This window comes from Spermophilus citellus, assembly GCF_964194105.1.
Source record: "Spermophilus citellus genome assembly, chromosome: 8".
Classification (NCBI taxonomy): domain Eukaryota; kingdom Metazoa; phylum Chordata; class Mammalia; order Rodentia; family Sciuridae; genus Spermophilus; species Spermophilus citellus.
In genome coordinates, this window is record NC_138189.1 from 41,020,653 (window position 1) to 41,041,856 (window position 21,204).

General features: G+C 43.4%; 1 protein-coding gene and 1 pseudogene across 8 annotated transcripts in view; both read right to left on the minus strand.

Moving 5' to 3' along the window:
• The window catches only part of LNX1 (ligand of numb-protein X 1), a 188,639-nt gene that overhangs the window by 65,781 nt on the left and 101,654 nt on the right, over positions 1–21,204 (minus strand). The gene's annotated exons all lie outside the window — the stretch shown is intronic.
• LOC308654208 (arginine vasopressin-induced protein 1-like) lies at positions 15,925–16,370 on the minus strand (annotated as a pseudogene). The gene has a single exon. The product of its transcript is annotated as an arginine vasopressin-induced protein 1-like (transcript).

The window sequence follows — 21,204 nt, forward strand, 5'->3', positions numbered from 1 at the left end:
GACAGTAGAATGCATTTATGCACTTTGATATATCGTAGATAGATGGGATATAATTTCTCATTTTTCTGAGTGTACATGTTGTGGAATCATATTGGTCATGCAGTCACATATATACATATAGTAATAATGTCTGTTTCATTCCACTATCTTTCCTATACCCACATCCCTCCCCTCCTCTTCCATCACTTCCTTCTACCTAAGCTAAGGTAATGCTATTCTTCCCTAGTGCCCTCTGCCTTATATGCCATTTTATGTAAAGGGCTTGAGCATCCTTGGATTTCAGTGTTCTAGGGAAGTCCTGGAACTAATCCCTCACAGATACTGAGCACCAACTATATTTTTTCTTTTTGAATCTCTGAACCTCTGACATTTACCAGTTGTGAATTTGTTACCACTTAAACTCTCAGCCTCTTATTGGTAAAAATGGTATCTTACAATTTTATATCTCCAGCAGCTGACTTCAAAGAAGGCTCATAGAGTTTGTAGAATGAATTAAAATACAGAGCAAGGAGCTGGGAATGTAGCTCAGGGTGAGCTTTTTCCTAGCATGTGCCAGGCCCTGGGTTCAATGCCCAGTATCAAAATCTAAATAAATAAGCAGACAAAAAAATTCCCCAAATACAGAGAAAATTTCTCTTTGTAAGCTATGCAGTCATCTTTCTGAAGTAATAGAAAATGATATCTAAATCAGGAATGGGGAATTCATTAATTAGACACCATATACATGGTAGGTGAAATAAGTTTCCAGACTCTTTTTTTCCACCAAAGACAAGAACCCCCCCCCCAAAAAAAAAAAAAAAAACCAGAAACCAACCCTAACAGTGTTTATAAACATCAACCATGTCACTAAGAATTTTAAAATGCAGTTCTATATTATCAGCACCAAGATTAACTTCATTTCATCCTGGTATACTGATAACAAAAATTTCAGTTAATGGTACTTTTATATCTACACGTTCAATGAACTAGCTAGGTTCAAGTTATTTTTCTAAGTCAAGGATTACTTACTTATCCATTGTAATTACTTTCTTCTAGTTTAGGAATCTGTTTGCCTATATGTGTTTTCCTAATTTGCAGTGGTGCTCACTATCCAACAGCTTCACAATTCTCCTGAGAGAGGGGCTGAATCCCTCACCCCCAGAACAAGTTTCCACAAGCCTGGTGCTGACTTGGTTATCTCACAGGTTTTAGCTCGAGGCCACTCATGGCCCCACAGGTTCTTGTAGGTGCGCTGCAGCCCCTTTCACACATGGGGTTCATGCATAGGAAATGCTCCGACTCCACTATACTTTCCCCAGGTTTCGTTGCATTGTTTAGCAATGTCACCTTTACTCAGCAAAGCCTGAATTCTGGGCTTCACTGAATCAGCGGCAAAGCCCATACCTGCACCTACAGCAAGTGCCAGGTGGACTGTGCAGTAATGAGCCTTGGCAGGGGTGAGGGGGCAGCCCAGGGCTGTTGGACTTTGTGAGGACAGAACTCTGTGAAAGCTGCTCCCTCACTGACAGATTTGGTGTCTTCCCAGACAAATAAGGGAGGAAGGGGAAGGATTCTTCATTGCAGTCCTATTCCCCCCACCCCCGTCCATACTGGGAATTAAACTCAGGTGTGTTACCCCTGAGCTACACCCCTGGTCCTTTTTATTTTTTATTTTGAGATAAGGTTTCTCTAAGATGTGCAGGCTGGCCTCAAACTTGGGATCCTCCTACCTCAGCCCCCGAGTTGCTGGGATTACAGGTGTGTGCCACCATACCTGTCACAGTTCACTTTTTCATTCATTCATTCAACCCCAAAATATTAATTTTGATCCTATTATGTGCTGGGTCTTATGTTTTCTAAGTTAATCTAACATTTGGGATTCAGTTCAATTGTTTTTCCCATCTGTCTCCAAAAGTCCTCACAACAATGCAGAAATTGTTGCATAGCCTTTTGTGTTTATCTGCTAGGTATATTTGCCCTTTGAAAACTGCTCCTCCCCACCTAGAGGAACTATCAGTCAATCACATGGGCTTGCACGGAGATGATATACAAAATATTTTAAAAGCAAGTGTACTCTAGGCAGAAACTAGTGAGAGCAGATAACTGATCCAAGCTGGCCTACAAGTACTTTATCTACCTCTGCACCACCTTCCTTGGAAGAAAGACTGGGTGGGTAGAGCATGTGATATAATCTAGCCAGTCAGGACATCTAAAGAGATTTGTTCTAGTAGGGACATGTGACAGAGATATATTCAATCAGAGTTGGAACCATTTACAGTTGTGCCTCAATATCCTGGGAGACTGGTTCTAGGACTTCCCTCTGATACTAAAATCCATGGATGCTCAAGTCCCTTATATGGAAAGGCACACAATTTGCACATAACATATGTATATCCTCCCATATACTTTACATCACGTCTAGGCTACTTACAATTCTTAATATAATGTAAATTCTGTGCAGATAGTTGTCCTACTATATTGGTTAGGGAATAAGACAAGAAAAAAATCTGTACCTGTTTAGTACAGATGTGATTTTTTTCCCCATGAATAGTTTTGGTCTATAGTTGGTTGAATCTGTGAACTCAGAACCCATGAATATGGAAAGATAACTGTATGTTTCATTGGTGGAAAAGAAGCCAGGACAGAAAAAACCTAATCTGTGAGGTGGTAAGGGAGATCCATGCCGATGGATTCCAAGATCCAATGATGTCTAGATGTTTCAGTCTGTGAGGCATGCTATCTTTGTTGGCTTATTGGCATCTGCAGCTTAAGAGTCCTGCCCAACGTGTGCGCGCTCACATACACACACACACACACACACTATAGCATAAGAAAACTTAAAATACCAAAACTTAGACAATGCACTGACATAATCTAGGAGATGGGGGTGCTGGAGCTGGAGCTGGAAACCTCACAGCTACACTGCCCCATGAAACAGAAGAGATTACAGCTGGTGGGGGTGGGTAGGGAAAAAAAAGAAGATGCTTCTTCTATGCCCCTCTCTGCTCCCTGGTCCAGAGACCTAGGCAGGGGTTTTCAGTTGAAAAACAGGGAGATGTGGATTTTTAAGACAGCATATTAAGTTATTGCGTTCACATATTTCCATACTCGTACAGAGACTGTATGCACAAGAAACAAGAGAACTAAAAGTCAAAGGGAAAAGGGGCAATAATGGCACTATATCCTGAAAGGGATGGTCTGCCAGTAAGGCACGAAGCTACTGTCCTTGTTGACAGGACAGATGCAGGGAGGCTCCAGGAGCAAAGAAGCATGACACCAATAGCTTCACGTACATTGTGAGTGCCCAGAACTGGCACTGCAGCATAAGAGTGTGGCACTCAAGCTGGCACTCACAATGAGAACTGGGAGGCTGCGGCAGCACAAGACTCAGTAAGGGAGACCTTCACTGGAGAGGGCCTGCCACACGAGGGGATGAACTGGGCTTAACCAACTCAGTAGCTGTGAGCCAGAGGCCACATGAGCCCTGTTGCATGATTGCCAAGTGCATGATTGGCAAGGGAACTGGGCATACACTGTTCAGGTCACAGTCTTCAAATGGCTTCCCTCATTTATAGATGGACAAAGAGCACATGATTTACATGGGGCCTGTGAAAAAGAGCTCAAAGATTAGGAGAAAATGAAGTGCACACTCAATACAGAGAGTCTGAATAGGGTCACCTCCATGTAGAGAACTTTCTACTCTTCAAAGAAATGCAAGAGGTCAAAGTTGGCATGTTTAATCGAGCAGAAATTACACACTTCTCTCCATCTAAAAATGTTCTAAGCTGTTTGCAATTATGAAAATCATTTGCCTTCGTATACAAAAACTAGGAAACAATAATAGTTGTGTTAGAGTGATATGGTTACAGATACTTGCATTCTGCTTTCCAAGCATTCCTTAAGACTAAATAATGTTTTGAAATATACAGAAAGATGCTGGGCGTTGTGGTGCATGCCTGAAATCCCTGTGGTTCTGGAGGCTGAGACAGGAGGATCATGAGTTCAAAGCCAGCCTCAGGAACTTAGTGAGGCCCTAAGCAACTCAGTGAGATCCTGTCTTTAAATAAAATACAAAAAAAAAGGATTGGGGATGTGACTCAGTGGTTACGTGCCCCTGGGTTCAATCCCCCATACCAAATATATATATGAAAGCAAATAAATAAATAAAATATACAGAAAGAATCATAAGTAATATTAAGAGACTGATAAAAATTGAAAAACTATTTGTTACATGCATAATTAAACAACTAATATATAAAAATATATTAAATTTTAAACTTTAACATATAAAAATATATTAAATTTTAAACTTTAACATATAAAAAATATATTAAATTTTCCCTCAAAAGCCACCAAGGGCAACTAAGAAATATTGAAGAAATGGACGTGGCAAAATTTGCTCTGGATGCCCCTGAAATCTTACAGTTGTGAGCCCCAGCTGGCTCAGACCTGTGTCCTTCTCATATTCTCTACCCAGAGGTCCCTGAAAGAGGCTCACAGAAACAGGCAGTGGTCAGGTCAATATTTAGTTTTAGAAAAGTTTTTAGTGTAAATTATTTTAGCTTGAAATTAGTTGTTAGGTTTTGCTAGCTCTGATGCTTCTCCACCATGTAAACATATAAGCTCAGGGAGAAATGTAAAGGGAGGCCTACGAGCTCAGAATCTTCGTGTAAACTGTGAGCAAGGACTCCATGTGAGACTGAAAAGCTCCACGTTTGCAATACGTTTGAACCGAGCTGCTGTTAAGCCCACCAGTTTTGCACTTCATTTTTCTTGATGTTGGATCATAATTAATGCTCGGAGTTCTAAGAGGGAGCTTGGGACCCTTAATCTTCGGGTGTTGTTGCTCTTTGCTCTATCACAACATCCTGGTGATATATTTATTTCTCTCTTCAGGAATGTTTGGGGGACACAGTGTGGCTGCTTTGCAGGCTAGAAATCACTTTCTGCCTCAGTTGCTCACTTCGCTGGAGAGGAGTTCGCCAGCTCTGGTACTGTTATAAGAAATCCACAAGCCAAAAGCTGACACCATGAACATCTATTCAGTCTTCCAATGAGAAACAAGTAATGACAACATTATTTCTAAGTACAACTGTGCAAAAACTTATGTCCTTAAGAAAGAGGTGGATCAAGGATATAAATATCATCAATATATTTAGTGTCCCTTTTAAGAAATCACCTATGACACAAGTCCATCAGCTGTAATACCTGGAAATGCCAAGGGGACCCACAGATGGGAATCCCTTTGGCTACCCGGCTGCACCCAGGCTTATTTTACACAAAATGGTCATTTCCATAAAGAGCCACACGGAAGGCCCTTCCCTATTGAATGAAGCAGCCCTTCCAAGCAGAGTCTTTTGATAGTGAAATTCTCCTCACTCCAGTTGGAAAATAACATCCCCAGTATGACCATTTGGAGAGGAAGTTCCAACCACAGGAGACAGACTAAACAACAGGATTCCTGAAAGCACAGGAATCACTCATGCTAGAAAGGCAGGCATCAGATTCAGCTTTGCTAGGGCCCAGCTTCTACCAGACCACAGGGAGATGGGTTCCTGCTAGAGGTAGTCTCACCTGCAGGAGAAATCAGGTCCAGCCTTCCTTCAGGAACACTCTGGCTGCCCAGGTGATCTGTTCCTGCTGGGCTGAGATCTTCTGCATCCTTTTGGGGTCCAGAAGATCCCAGGGGGGGTGGTGTGTATGTAGTTTTTGTGGGTTATATAACAACAACATGGACATTACCTTCAAAAGGACCCTGTGCTTAAGCACAAGTGCTTCAGAGACACAAGAGCAGCCCACTTAGCAGCAGACAGCATGGTTTTGTTCACTAGGTCAGTGAATTGCCTTCTGGGTAGCTCAGTGGGCCTAGCCTGGGAAGGACAAACTGGGCTTTACCATGTTAGATTGCTGTTAATCCTAGAGGTGGCCACAGAAGAAGGAGCAGAAGCACATGGGAGCACTTAAAAGGAAGAAAGGCCCAGTATGCGTAAGGGATTAGACTGGCTGGAGGAGCTGATTAAAAATAGAATTCTGGGTCTTCCTCTCCCATTAGGGATTAGAATCCCTGAGACAGTGGTTCTCAACCCCAGGGGACCTCTGAAAATGTCTAGTGTCTGATTGCCGCTACTTGGGAGAATGCTGCTGGCATCCACCCAGAGGCCAAGGATGCTGCTAAACATCCCATAGTGATCAGGAGGACCCTGCCCTTGCCCCAGAACAAAGAATTACAGGATCCAAAATGTCAACAATGCCAAGGCCGACTGCTCTGTGGAGAGGGAGATCAAGTGTCTGTGTTTTCACAAGTTCCCCAGGGTGCATTAACCCTAAAGACAGCATGACTTGCTTTGCAATTGAACCCATGAAGGCCTTTCACAATGGGACTGTGTGCATGAGTTAGCACTGGCTCCAGTTATCCCATGCACAAGGGCCAGCAGAGCTGAACAGCTCAGAGATGTCAACTTCACTCCTGATTTTCCCACCAGTGCTTCTACAGCCTTGCTAAACTGGCTCTTGGAGAGCGTGTGAATCCTCTAATGCACCATGCTTCTGGGTAGAGCCAATCTCCAGGCTCAGCTATCACCAGCCGATAATGGAAGAAGGGGAGAGAATTCTAGACCCTGCATTTCAGTCAGTTGGCATGCAACTGATGAAAAAGATGTAAAAGTGTTTCCTAGAAATACTCAACTGTCTTGTAATGCTCAAGCAAGTACCTGTCAAGAGCCAATGATGTGTGGTCTTTTTTTGTGTCTCTAATCACCAGCTGAGTCCTCTGGATGTCTGGGGGCCTCAGTGTCCTTGCCTATTGTAAGGCTTGACCTATTACCTCCCAGTGACATTGCAAGGATCACTGAGAGAATGTTGGGGAGACAGCCTCTTAAGGAATCACAATGAAAAGAAGTGATTGTTTGGAAGCAGAAGAGACGGACACCTCAGCATTAACGGGTTAAAATGAAAACGTTTTCCTGTTGATGATAGGAGGTGCTTATCCTTTTTTTTTTTGGAATAATTATAATCCTCAGGGATGGAAGGAATCAGGAGAAACATAGAAGCACATTTTTCTTTCTGCATCATAATTTAAAATTTTAGATTTTTTTTAAAGGAACACAAAAGATATAACCATAGTCATGTGAGATCCACCAACATTGCTATTTCCATTATAAATTAAGTCTGTTTAACGGGGTTATACAGACCCCATGAACAACTGAGACAATGTTTTGCTGTTTGGGTTGCTTGAGGCATGACTCTTTTTGTCCTTTTTGCAAATTCTACTGTAATGGTTATCTTTTTCTTGCAATGTTATTATTTCCATGACATATCTGCATCATTTTATTTAAACTTTTATTTGCATTTATCTGATGGCGAGTTTGTTTCTGTGCCACAAGTTTCTGTTTCCCCTGTTTCTTTGGGGATATTCTTTTTTTTTCTATGACTTTCCTCTTGTGGTTTACCAACAATTCTTCCTTTTCAGTAAGATCATCTCAATATAGCAAGGGGAGCTTATGTATGGGATAATAGGACCATGAGCTCTGTAAGAATGGTGGTATATCTTGGCTGCTTTTTCATCTGGATATGCTCAAATGACCAGAGACTCCAGACCTAAGCTCTACAGTGCAGCATTCTCTCTGTGTCCTTAAGCATGTGCAGCAAAAATTCAGCACTCTTTTTGGGCCACTGACCCCATGCAGGTTGCTATTTGGCCTGGGGACACCTACCAACTCCACATTTCATGCCAGAATGGCACACATTGCTTCTTTAAGGTGACATCTTTCATATACTGGTGGCTTTTTGAATATGTATAACTTGATGGCCTGGGCCTCTGGATTATGTGATTTTATGGGATATTCCAGGTCCAGAGAGTAGCTAACCAGTTTCACAGATGATCTCAAGACATCTATAGGCAGAAAAACCTAAATCTTAATGTTGCCATAAATGAAATATTGCCCCTTGGCCAAAAATAACAAACTGTTTTCCTCTGCTTCCCGACGAGGGCACATGAGAAATCAGTCCAGTAAAACAAATGGGCTCACTCTGTTGTAATGAAATTGAACAATAGTTATTTTTATGACTACTTTTTATCATTCTACTCCATTAAGGAAAACTTTAAAACACTGTGTTAATATGCTCAGGGTAAACGTTACCATCAATTAGGAAAACTAACCCAATCCCTTGATATAGGTTGAAATGAAATGTGGGGCTGAGAGCCAGGAAGATGGGTTGGGATTGCTTGGCTCGTGGTCAGCCTGGTCCCTGATCAACTCCCTATCCCCTGCACTATGTATGTGCCCAGTACCTCTGACTCAATCACTCCTATCTTCCCTCCTTCACTCTGCTGCCTCCCTCCCTGCCTTCTCATTCATATATTGGTTCAGTTCAAGATCATAAGTGGTTGGGACTCACCTTCTTCTGCCTTTGGTACAGAACTTGATAACTGCTGACAAAGGCACTGTCACACCCATTGTACAGATGGGAAGCTGAGATACTGAAGCAGAACACTTAGTCAAGTTCAGTACTTCTGAGAGTTTCCAGAGACCTCACCAACAGTAAGCCTTGCAGTGAATCACTTGATGTCAATAAGCATTTTACAGCACCTATACTGCCTTACCAGTGTTTTGTTGGTTATACCACTTAATAGAGTGGCATTTTCTTTATTTAAGCAGGAGGACTGGGTAGAGAATAACCAAGGCCATTTCTAAACACAAGGCCCTCTATGAATGTACCTTCTACATTCTCAAGGGCAAGTCAGTCTCTCAGTGGGATCCCATGGGAAATGCCTACTAGAATTTCTTTCAGTGACCAAAGCTCAAATAGATGGACAGATTCCACTACACACTCCTTTGGAAGAGGCCTCTAACACAAAGGCCGCAGCCACCGGAGGTGTCCCCTGAGGAATTTGTAAGAAACAAAACAAGAACAGCCATAGTAAAGCACCCAGAAGAGGTACTGAGTGGAAGAGTGCCCAGGCCACAAGAAACTCCGGGCTATAAAGTTTTCCTCCTTATCCTCGACCTTCGTCCTAGAACACAGTGAGTTCTACAAAGGCACGCTACAAAAAGGAGTTTGGCAACCCTGAAGTACCAACTCTGGGTTAGATCTCAGGGCCAATACGTTCCCAGCCTGGGGCTCCCATTCCCACATCACTTCTTTATAAAAAGATGTACAGATACCCAAGTGACACAGCTTCCTCCAGTGAGTGTTCCACAGGCCTCCCCAGAGTCTTTGGTCACTGGAAGAAGCACAATGTGTTCATGACAAGTCACTCCTTTGTGTGTCTGTAATTAGTTGATTCTCTTCCTCTTCTTAATTCTACACCTATTGATGTATCATTTGGTTAAACAACAACACAAAAGCTGTGATCAGCTGCATTTATCACAATATGCTACAAATATTAACATCAATGTGGAATTTCTGCTCCAATCCCAGGATATTTTTTTTTCTCTGTTGGTAGCAAAATCCAAATATCCCTAACATGGTGATAACAGTGGTCAATTTCTAATTACAGGGAAATCTGCCTTTTTGTTTATTGCTTTTTCATAGCCTAAGCCATTCCCCCATGCTGATCAGTGAAAGGACTCACCTCTAGAACTGTATTCTTTGCATCCTGGTGTGGTAGTGGGGAAGGTATACTGATTTTCTTGTCAAAGTTAATATGCCTGAAAACATATGATAAAGGTGGACATATTAAAAAAGGAGGGGGAAGACAACTGCCATGAACATCTGGCACCCAGATGAGTCAAACACCCATCAGCTGAGCGCTGTGGTGCATGCCTGAAATCCTGGTGGCTTGGGAGGCTGAGGCAGGAGGATTGCAAGTTCAAAGGCAGCCTCATCAACTTAGCGAGGCCCTAAGCAACTCAGTGAGACCCTGTCTCTAAATAAAACATAAAAAAGGGCTGGGGATGTGGCTCAGTCGTTAAGTGCCTCTGGGTTTAATCCCTGGTACCAAAAAACAAAACCAAAAACAAACCACTCATCAAATTATAAAGGAAGGAACTATGAGCATGCCTATATGTGTGTGTGTATGTGTGTGTGTGTGTGTGTGTGTGTGTGTGTTTTGGTTTGTTTTGTTTTTAGTACTGGGGAATTGAACCCAGGGGTGCTTACCACTAAGCCACATCCCCAGCATTTTTTTTTCTATTTTATTTAGTGACAGGGTGAGAACTGAGTTGCTTAGGGTCTCGCTATATTGCTGAGGCCGGCTTGGAACTCGTGATCCTCCAGCCTCAGCCTCTGGAGCCTCTGGGATTACAAGGGTGCATTACTGTGCCCAGCTCTAAATGTACTTTGATAATGGTTAACAGCATCCTTGAAGTCCACAAGTATGATCCATCGGATCTGTTGGCTGAGGCTGAGTTCTAGTCCTCCCTGCATCTAGCCTTGTTTCTGGGTAGAGGAGGGAGGGAAATTAGAGTGTTTCTATCCCAAGAGGTTGGATGCAGGTTCTGGGAAACATTCATTAGTTTTATTCCTTTCTTAGTTAAATAGGTACACACATGGGATAAGTAGTTACAAAGGAGAGGGATATGGTTACTCTGTTCATTTAGTTTTCTCTCACTCCAACTTTACACAAAACACCAGGCTCTACTGCCAGACTTGGGAGGCTCTTGGTGCTGCCTGGGGCCTACACAGGTGGATGGCCCTGGGCTCCTTCCTCTGTACTACTTGTCCACCTGTCATTGGCCTGTCCCTAAGTCTCAGGACAGCCTACCCAACCTCACCCGGTAACACCAGGGAAGGGAATGGCTTTGTCACTGACAACAGAGAGGGCAGCTTTCCACGCGTTGCTCTCCTTCCTTGTAAACACATGGTCTGGTCCATCCGGTTCCTTCTTTTCAGAAAGGAAGGGTTGTGGGGAGGCCAGGGGAGCTGTGCCTGTACCTCCCGGAGGGAAGTCAGAGTATCCTAAGGCTGGGCAGCCTGTCTAGGGTCAGTGGATGCTTCTCAAATTATTCTCCTTCTGAATATGAAATTGTAGAGGACACAAAGTATGTTAAGGAAATTTGCATACATTTAGTTTCAATCAGCCATTAGCTAAATTATAGATTTCTTATTCATTTGTTTATTTTTGTGGTGCTGGGGATTGAATGCTGGGTCTTGCGGGTAGGTAAGTAACTCTCCCTGCAGCCCCCTAAATGCCTTATTAAAGAGAAAAATTGATAATTACAAAAATGCTATGAAAAATTCACTCCCAAGCAAAACCCCCAGAACACAGGAAGGACACATGTGTCACACGCAGGGTGGGCTTTGGGCTGGCTCCTGGGGATGGGACTGCATGCCCTTCCACTAGACTAGCCAGGAAGCTCCTGGGTTGAGCGGACCCTCTTCAGCAAACCAGGTCAGCAGCCACAGAAAAACCTCTGGTGCAGTGTTTTCTGCAACCTAGAGCAGCTTTCCTTGTAAAGTTGTGCCACATCTGGGGCTCCACCACCCCCAGGGGGAACCTGGGCAGGAGGCATGTAACGTGAGGTGGGGTGTGAGGTGGGAACCCCAGACTTCTTTTCTGAATGAATTGGGGTCGTCTCTGAAAAACCACTTAACTGCACTTCAGAAACAATGAATCTGAGCCAGGCCTAAATTTTGGAAACGTCAGAATCAATCAGCTAGTTGGCTCTGTCAGGTGGCTTCAGTCTGAGGCATGGCATGTGTTTGGTTAAAACCTCCTCCCTGCGTAGCCTGAGTCTCGCTTGATGCACTGGTGACTCCAAAGCTTGATTGAAAGTACCTTCAGACACACAGGTGTTCAGCTCACTGGGGACACTACATGACAACTCAAAATGCAGCAGCCATTAGTGTCTAGTCTCATTATTTTCATGGCCAGGAAAGGCTGAACACGGACATATCAGAACAAGAGCCCTTTTGGAGGCGCAGTGGGGAAAAGAATGGTAACTGAAGACCCTCAACAGGGACAACATGTTCTGCCCTTCTGGAAGTAATCAGAGGAGAAGCCAAGCAGCCGATTAACGTTCTTGCAGTCTTGCACGGCCAAGTGCAAGAGATCCGAAGAGTTGAAGGAGGTCCAGAAAGAGGACTAAATCAACTTGGTTCCACTGAAAGTGAGTCAGGTCCAAGGGCTTAATATGTTTTAAGGGTTTTTGTTTTTGTTTTACTTCAACCAAGTTAAATTTCCTGACTAAAATCCGATCAGTATGCAATCATCCTGCTACATCAAAGAGGTTCACGGTGCTTTACAGCGACTGCATGGGTCCAGGGCTCCATCAGCCACCCACTGGGCCATGAGGACCCCTGCCAAGTGGAGCTGCCAGATGCCCAAGGTCAAGGTCTGGACCAAAGGAATGTCCATGTGTTCCCTTCCTTAAAGATCCCTAGCAATGGTTCCTATCCTTCTAGTCCTCTAATTATACAAAATCTGAAAAGTAGGAAAGTTATTTTGCCCTTTGCTTATAAGAATAATAATAGAGATTATGGTTATTTGCCCACTGAGTTCTGTCTGGGTTGTTAAAATGCCTAAATATTCCCCAATCTTTCTCTTTCAAACAACTTGTTTATTTGTAAGATTTTTAGTACTTTGAAAATATTTTAAAATTCTAAAGTTTCTTTGCTACTAACATGAGCGCATGATTTATAAGAGTATTCTTTTATTTGAAGAAAATGATCCAGTTCTAACTTGCTGGGTTTACCCCCGTGCCAACCTCTTTAAAAGTGGATCTACACTGAAGTCTCAACACCAGGACTATTGTTATCTAAAACCCACACCATCTAAGACATTGCTTACTGCCTATTTCCCAAGTGTGCATTCAGAGAACAGGGACAGTGGCTTTCTGTGAGCTACTGCGGGTGAGGGTGGGAGTGTTCCCCAGAGCAAGGCTGCTCTATCTTTGAAATCAGCCACCAAGTATTTCATTTCAGCTGTTCATGCCTAGGCATCCTTGGCAAAAGCTGATTTGGCCACACATTTAGAAGCAGAAATTTAATATTTTGCGTTGTTCCAATTGTTTTTGCTCTAGCTACTAACGATACAAACTCTAATGCTATTTGAATAAAGCAAAATGGCATAACAATAACCTTGTTCCTGCTAACAGATGTCAATGAGACCACTTGAGCACACGTCAACAGCAAACCCAAGCCAAGTGTCACTCCACCTTGTAAAAACTCTTGTTAAGAATAAGAGTTATTGCATCAGAGACAGAGCCTTCTACTGGAGTAGTCATCAACACAGAGTGGCGACAGGTTTAGATGTCCTCACGTACTGGGGTCAAACATTTGTTTTTAGTAAAATAAGGGCATTGGATTAGATTCTAAAAATAAATGGCAGGAATTCATTCTGTGATTTCAGGATTCTCCAGTGAGTGGGTGGAGGTCTCAACCCAGTTAGGATACCATTAGCAACTGAATAAACTTCTGCAAAAATGCTCTCTAAAATAATGTGGACTTGGCAAGGTCGTGTTGAAAAAGAGGCTGGGTTGAGTAAAACCATTTCTCTGAGGAAAGGTGAATAATCAGTGCCAAGCTGTTCACCTCGTGGAAAGTTCTAGGCTTTGAGACACTTGACAGTTTCTACAAAGCTGATCTGATCAGCACATTCCATTGCTCTTTGTTTTTTTTTTTAAAGAAATTTATAGTACATGTTTTTTTTCATTCTAGTTTCTAACTATTTATATCAAGTAGAAAAAGTAGGTAGCTATTAAGTCATGTGTCAGAAACCCTTAGGATCAAGGAACAGTTCCGAACACTGGAGGCAGGAACAATCAGAGGCCAAGACAATGGGCTGCATCAATTAAGCTCAGCAGAGAAAAACACATGTGTTGAAACAAAACATCTTAACACATTAGCAATTGCTTTAAAATCCATAAGCTCATCCTGAGTCATTAAAAAATAGGCCAGACCGCTTGATAGAATGCAGATCTACAAGTAAAAGAGGCAGGCAAATGCGGGAATTAAAACCCCCAAATGCTAGAACTCTTTCAGAGGTACAAAGAAGTGAAATCTGGAGAATTATAAACTCACGCAGATAAGTTTGGACAACAACAAAAACAATAAGTAAAGGAATATTTGGCAAACACGAGCACACATTAGTCAGCTGGACACACAGCCCCGGGGAATAAGAGAATTTGACTAATATGCTTACTGAACAATGGTGTAGTAAAAATGAATAATTATCTCTGAAAAATTACTTCGCACTCAGGGGGACGTCCGAAAATTGGGAAAAGACCAACAACATGTGATAGTATGCAGAAGGAAAACAAAGAGTGAAAAATTATTAGGTAATATAAGTAATCGTTGGTTTAAAAAACTTTAGAATTGTAGGGAAGTAAAATTTTAAATGTTCAGAAAGCCAAGATTGAATGAACTGAGGACAATTTGCATTTAAATTACCAAGACAAGTTCCTGGGATTATCTTGAAGACCATAATACTGTTCTTGATGTAATTCAGAATATAAAAGGATTGGGGGTGGGGGTGGGGGTGGGGTGAACCCCCTCATGCAGTGGCTTGGGCAAGATTTTATTTTTACTATTAGAGCAAAGATACAGAAGGAAGGGGGACTGCTGAAATGGACAGAAATCACGAACCAAGGTGGTATGAAGCCCAGACATGGGAAGGCACTTCAGAGGCTGTCACAACAATCCACCACCTCATCTATCTCAACACCCCGACTGATGACCTGGGAGTAAGTGTCACAAAATTTATGGATGACACTCAGGTGGGGAATACCCCAGAAGACAGGAGGGGAGGTAAAATAAATAAACTGGATTAGACACAGACACATCTACAATTAGACAGCATAATACTGAAAACACAGATAGGAACCGACTGGAGAAATTTAGAAAGCAGCACAATTTAGAGGTGAGAAAATGCAGCATGAATTCATACTGAGCAGGGATGCCAGGGAGGCAGGGAGGTAGGCCACGGGCATCTTCTGCTCCATTTAAATCTGCATGCCTCTCCCCTGCTTCTGGAATAATCCAGAAGAGGTGAAAGCAAGTGGAAATAGCAAAAACTAGCATTCAAGAGCAAGACCCTTCTACATGTCTGATGCTCACAGACATCCTGTGGTTGGAAGTTCTTATTGTCACCCTACAGATGTGGACCTAGGCCGCAGAGTGTCCTGACTTCCCTGCTGCATTGGCTTGTCTTGACATCAGAGGCCTCCACGGGTGCCTCCCATCTTCCATCTGGCACCTGCCCTAATGCCACTTTCTCACCAGGCCTTCCTATGTAAAACAGCATCCTTTACCCTGGCTACTTTATTTCAAGCCCTTTATTTCCATCTGATGCACTATAGGTTTTCGGTAAGCCCCAGAGCCCAGAATATGCCCAATATCCTGATATTTCACAAGCATTTGATAAATATTTACTACTGTTATACTTTTCCCAGGAATGAGTGTTTTTGTTGTTGATGAAGGAGTGTGCTTGCCTTGCTTTTTCTTTCTCTTTGTTCATTTTTTTTTTCTTTACTACCTAAGTTTAAACTCTTTGTTCAACTACCAGGAGGTTACCTGGTTTAGAAAACAAAACATTGAAGACTTTCCAAGAGGTGGAAAACATCTTGCTGATTTTTTTTTTTTTTTTTTTGGATGCAAGTGTTTTTATTTGCCGTTTAAACCACCGTTTCCTCATGCTGGCCTGACAGGCTGCTGGCCTATGGGTGACAGTAGTAGCCAGCAGACTAGGGCAGACGTGGTGAGGTGCTGCATCTGAGTGCCTGTTGTTTGATTCCCAGGAGAATATCATGCAGGCCAGGTAAAGTGTTAGATCAACAAGGGCTGAGGCAGGAACAGTGTGTGTCTTCTCACTCTGGTAAGAATGGGTATCACGTGGTGTAGAGCCCAGGGGAAGCCTCCAGTCCTGTTCTGAGTTGAGCAGGCCCGTGCCAGTGGCCTCTTTCTTTCATTTATCTGTGCCCGTCTTCTGTCTTCACCTCCCAGGCCTTTGGCAAAGTTCCCAGGATTCCTGGGGAAGATCTTGCCATTCCCAGCCCTTTCCTGGGATCAGTGTCTGATCTGGTGAAGGTAGCCTGTGGGGCTTGGCTTCCTCCAGTTCTGATGGATCCTGGCACTTGTCCTCCTGGAGTTCTTGTGCTGCTCGCTGAAGGCTGTCTCGGGGGCACTGCTCTGTGCATTGGCCAGTGGAGAGCAGGGCTCTGGATTCTGAGCCAGCTGCAGTGGTGGAGTGAGTGAGCCAGGGGTTTCTGCCTTGGGGGTCTCTTCTTGTGCAGCCTCCTTAGGGCCTCTACCACTCGGTGGTCCCCGGTAGACTCCCAAATGATTTTGGGCCACTCTTTGGCCTGTTGGTCCCCACTGCGCTGAAACAGGCCCTGGATCTGCAGCAGGTCAGCATCCTGGAAGATGTTGGCTGAGGCCTGCTTACAACCTTGGGCCCCGATGGGGGCTTGCCAAGGGAGCGGCTCACTCTCCACAGAGGCTGGGATGCTCATTGTGGGCGCTCTGGTTGCCTGAAGCAGGCTGCACACAGCCCCTGAATTTTTTCTTTTTTTTTTTTTTCAAAACATTAACTTGCTTCCAATGGACAAGCAAACCTGTTTATGTTTTACACAAAGTGTAAAACGCCTTTTGATTCACAGAAATTCCCTGCCTTTGCTAAATCAAACCAATGTCAAAGAACTTGAAGGAGAATCAAATCACCAGATTCTATGGAGGTCCCATGCCTCAGTTGAACCCTGCACTCCAGAAAGAAAAGGAGAGAGGGAGACTTATGTCCAAACAAACCAGCTGAAGAGTCATAAATCAATCACCCTGATGCTTCTTTAAATGACACCAAGCAATTGAATGGGATGTTTTTAAAAAATCAAATTGACCCTATTTCTGGTTATTTTGTAACTGAAGAAACAAACCAGAGTCTAGAGAACACTGGGTTTCTTAGTCTCCTTCACTCCCTGGTCATATTTTTGAACCCCAGACACCACTCCTGTCTAGTAACCACTGGGCTTCCAAAACCTCTGAAGCAGATTATAAGCATTTGCAGTTCTCTTCGTGGAGAATTAGCACTTCTCAGGGGTCTCATAATTCTTCTATGATGTTTAAAGGATCCTAATTCCCTGATGAGTTGAGCTGCTGTCCTGAGCAGTAACCAGAAGGTGGGCACCTCAGGGAAGCCCATCCAGTAAGTAGACACCAGTCTACTGCCGGATATCTCATGGGTGTCTTTTCCAAAGAGGAAAGTGCACAGGGAGTGAAGAAAGGAAGCTGGCTTGTACAATAGCAAGCCGGAAACACAAATAGCTGGCAGAACTATTGCCACCAGCCAGGCACCCACTGGGGCTGCATGTGCATGATAAGTTCTCGTGCGACCTTAAGTTCACTTAAGTTATCGAGGGACATCCACGGGGCTGCTATGAGGATCGTCATGATTCAGAAGTGGTGGTGATTGCCCGAAGATATGTACCCAGTGAGTGGCAGAGCCACTGGCTCAAGTTCATGCCGTGATCATACTGCATGTCCCCAATGACACCTCAGTCCCATCAGGGATTCTAACAAGGGGAGGAGAGACTTCTGTACTTCTGATGGTGACTGGATTAATTTTCTAACAAAACAGCAGTGGTATCTTAGAAGAATTATTTCAGATGCACACACAGTAGGAAGCCTTTGAACCTCTTTAAATCTATCAGCAATTAGTCATGAAACCCAAAATGTTTTTGGCTGATCACTTTTTAAAAAATGTCTTTGGGACTTCTTGTAGTCTGCTCTCTTAGGCTACTTCAGTGGGAAGATAACTGTACAAGCGAAAAAAAGCTCCGTCTTCAGCATAACTTTAACTGGTCAAAGAAACAATCTAAACATTCTACTAAATTATCTACTATTCTAATCTATAAAGCAATTACTTGTCTGGGTCACAATCCGTCTTTCTCAGCTCCGATAACTCACCCGCCCCTAGTAAATTACAGGTCTGGAGCAACACACACCCCAGTGAAGCCATCTGTCACCATGGCAACAAAGTGTGGTGCAGTGTGTGTGTGGGGGCCCTGGTCCTGCTGTCAGGGTGCCTGCCTTCGAGGTTGGCTAGGTCACTTAGGGGAGCTTCCTTCAATTCTCTGAATCTAAGTTTTTCTCATCAATAAGATGGGAATTCACTGCTTTAGCTGTGAATTTATTTATCATCACCATGGCTAATGTTTATAGGACGCTTACAATGCTCCTGGAGTCTACTAAGTGGTCCATGAGTATTACATCTAGTTCTGACCCCCACGAAGTAGGTACTGTCATTAAGAGCTCTGATTTAAGAATGAGAAACTTGAGGTGCAGCTGAGGCTGTCATTCATATAAACAGGGTTACACAGCTGGTCAGCCATCAGCCAGGATCTGAACTCAGGTTTAAGTGACTTTGGAGGCCGCATTTTTAATGATTACAAACAAAAGCTGCTTTATGACAGGACTCTGCCCTCCCCCTTTGCTGCAGTCCTTTGTATATGAAACCCTTAGGATCCCATCAAAACCTTGGAATGCTACATGCAAATGTAAAAGCTTTATTATGGTCAAATGGCCCCAGGTTGCATTTGTACAAAACTGGCCAAAGAAGTGCCATGACACCATTCTCTGAGCATTCCCAGGAGGTTCCTTTAGGGGACACTCAGCTCCTAATGGGTGACATGCATGGTCACATGTCTCACTGTCTCACATCTATGGCATTGCTTTGCCTAAAGCTGTTAGTTGAAAATTTTAACAACTAGCTCCAGTTTTATTGCTTCCCGAGGTCACATTTCATACAATAACGAATGCATTAACATTGTTTCCAATAAAACATCATGACTTGTTCAAGGTCACGTAGCCTAATACTGATGGGGCTGAGTCATTTGAGTACACTACTGTACCTCAGTTTTTTCACCTATAAAATAGGAAGTTTGGTCTAGATCACCTCCAAGGTCTCCTGAAACTCTAAATAGCTATGGTTCTGGACTAGACTCCACCTGCCAAATGACACACTGGGCTGAGACTTCTTCTTCAAGTGGAGGAAGGGGGAAGCTGGACAGGAAGGAGGAAGTAGGAGCCACAATGTGAGGGTAACTAGAAATGAGCTGAATAGCTAAGGAATGACTCCTGGGGAGGAGGGCTGGCAGAGGTAAGAGTCAGGGGCAGGTGTGGTCAAGGCTCCTAGGAATCTGCTGAGCAGGTGTGGACCTTGTTTGTTGCCAAATGGCTCTGGTAAGAGGCCAGACTTCACCTAACACCCCTTTCTCAGCTCAGATAACTTGCCTGCCTCTTCAGTGAGAGAGGGAAGAAGGGACTCTGTGGTTTCAGCAATTCCTCTGATTTCTGTCCACCCAGGCTCACTGTGGATGAAGTTATCACCAAATTTCATCAAGTCCAAGACTTCATCTATTATCAACTGTACCATTATTTTATATGTCATCAAGATAAAAAAGAAAAACACGATCAATTTTCTTTGTATTCAGCCTCCTTTCAGAGGTATTAAAGTTTGTCTTAGGACTAATGACATACTTTCTAGTAACTACCGACCATTACTAATAAAACTCACAATTTAAGGGTTTCCTGTGTGCTCAACATTGTAATAAACTTCAGATAATTTTATTAAATACTCATGACAACCTGTGAGGTAGGTGTCGTTACTCCCATTTTAGGGCAAGAAAAATTCAGAGGCTAAGTAATTTGTCCCAGGTTGCCCGGCTGGCAGAGACTGTATGAGGGATCTGGGTGTGTCTGCCTCCAGTGTGTGCCTGGTCACTCATTCACAAGGTCATCTCACCTCCATCCCTGCGGTGGAGGGTCACTTGATCACGGTTGTTCGGATGACCAGTGGACTCACTTGCTGTCTCAGGGGCCTGGCCCCTTCCTCTCTTACTGCTGTGGGCCGAGCTGCTAATGAAGGAAGCGGGTGGGGAAGGACACACAGCGCCTCAGGAAGGACTGTTCTGCTCTGACCAGGCAAGAGTCGAATAGGAGAAGTGGGCTTTGAAGGGCACCGGGACTGCAGCGCTGCTTCTGTAGGGTCTGTACAAGAAGGACACAAGGGGAGTGAGACCTGAGAGCTCTGGCAGGAAGCAGGATGACTTCAAGACTGATGGTCATGGGTCCAGGCTCCTGGCATGTGTGGGCCCCACCCAGAAGCAGCGAGGGGAACTACCCTTATGGAATCTTCTTTAAATGAAGCTTTTAAATGATCCAATATTTCAGGTTTGGCAAACCTGGCTCCTCCTCAGCCCACTCCTGTGCCATCAGGGGTGGTGGAGAGTGGGGTAGCTGTGGAGAAAGCAGACGGGCAGAGAGGGACAGGCGGGCACATAAAATAAGGATATTCCCCTTTTTCTCTCCTGAAAAGGGAATATGACTAAGAGAAAAGGATGTCTGTTCCTTTGGCCCGCAAGTGTTACTTGGCCTGTAAAAGTGGGCCATTTCCTGCCCCATTCCTTCCAAGACCAACTCCGCAGACTGACAGTAAGAATGTCCTCTGTTAACATGGAAACCCTTGTGTTCCTATGCCAAGAGTTCAGAGGGCTTGTTTCTCAAGCGGCAGTCTCCAAAGTGTCAGGAACCGGGGGAGACTTCACTAGAATGCTAACAGCTTTTTCTCAGCCTTTAAAAACACTTTAATGCATGTCCTATAATGGATAGGACATGTGTGTAGTTTATAGATAACTATACATATGACAAAATATAAACTATACATACGTATATGACATATATAAATCAAGACTGACTATATATATACAATACATATGAAATATGTATATGTATGGGTAACTATATATAACTACATACAAATACATAAATATACATATGACAGGCATACAAAGAGGTAGCTTTATTGATATAGGTTTATGATCAAAATTTGGGGAGATGAATCACTCTAGGGAGAAGACACTTCTCCAGTGTCTTTAAGTCCTCCCCCGAAAGCTCCTGGGGACAAAGTCATCAAAAACACTCACTTCAGGTAAAACTGCAGTTAAATTCACAAAGGCTTTAGTATTCAATGTTTTCATCTCTCTCTCTTAATCATTCCCTCAACTTGGATGTTAAATTAAAATCATTGTTCTATTCTTCTCTTTCAGTTTCTAGTCTAGTATTTGCAGTTTTCCAAAGCTGGATTCCTCAAAAATCTAACTCCAGATCTTGTCCGTGTCAGCGGCATACAGAAGAGAGAGGAAGAGGGGGAAAGAGACTCAGAGCTATGCCAACCGTTTGCAAGATCGTATTTGGCACACGATTCAAACAAAGCGTAGTAAGAAAAATTATGAGACTATAGGGAACTTTTGAACTGACTGGTTATTTGATATTTAGGTACTCAAATTACTTGTT